Consider the following 1177-nt stretch of genomic DNA (forward strand, 5'->3'; position numbering starts at 1 on the left):
TTACCCTACGCAAGCTCAAGACCCGGAAATACTTGTAACACTTGTAACCAGAGAAGACACCACGCCATTGTTGGTAACAAATTAAATGCACCTTATACTACACGACTACGCAAACGCATATCTAGACAGCTATACACACTCTGTCACTTTGTAACTACAAAAAAGCGTCCAACTGCATGGGCCAAACTTAACTAGGCTACCAGTCGCCCCAAGATAGTTTGTGCTGAGCCTGTTGTAGGCAAACATACTTTGCCAAATACTGTCATGCATGTTAATCTCATTATCTTTCGAGATTTCGTTGTTCAATTTCGGTGAAATTGAGCTTGCTCCAACTCTCCATGCTGCTGATTCGCCTCCTGAATTTGCACCTGAAACAAAGGATCCTTAGGGGGGGAAATATTACTCCAACATTCTGGGATGCCGATTCGCACGGAATTAATATGATCAGATACAGATTTAGATACAGTGAGGATGAAAGCGTAATTTATAATATGATGTTGAATGTACACGGTCATCAGATATGACAAACAACTGAAAATAGTATCGCAAATAAAGGCTTTCAATCATCGATTAGACTAAAGAGCCTTGTTTTCCGTTTTGGAATGGATTGGCGACAACTGGTGGATCTTGATATAAATTCAGTTATACAATATTACATTAAAATTTCATCCTGCAGGAGGCAATGCAATTACCAACAAACATTGCGTTGTGAATTGTGAATATAATTATTGAATACTCAAATCATTTTTAATTTAGGATAACTGTTTTGTTTTAATTATAACGTTAATGGAATTGGTTATTTAAAACAAAAATGTCACGAGGCTGTGTTCTACTGTATTGCTCGGTCTGCACCATCGTACATTCTCGACTACCATGTCACTACGATGACGGTGTGCGGCACAGGATAGCTGAGCTAATCCATTGGTGTTCCTCGGGCCCCGGGAACCCGAGGAACACATCGACACCGTCTGTAGCACATGGGGTTCCGAGCAATTACGATGGACCGCACACTGAGCTCACACAGTCCTCCAGCCTCAGCCTCAGCCTCCCAGTAACTTGGATTACAGGCGCACGCCACCGCGCCCGGCGAAAGACAAGGAAGTATTTTAATAATTGTACTTCAACACATGTATGATGTCACACAAGTCTTTCTTCTTCTTTAGTTATATTTAACGGT

The sequence above is a fragment of the Conger conger genome, chromosome 1, assembly GCF_963514075.1.
Source record: "Conger conger chromosome 1, fConCon1.1, whole genome shotgun sequence".
Taxonomy (NCBI): Eukaryota; Metazoa; Chordata; class Actinopteri; order Anguilliformes; family Congridae; genus Conger; species Conger conger.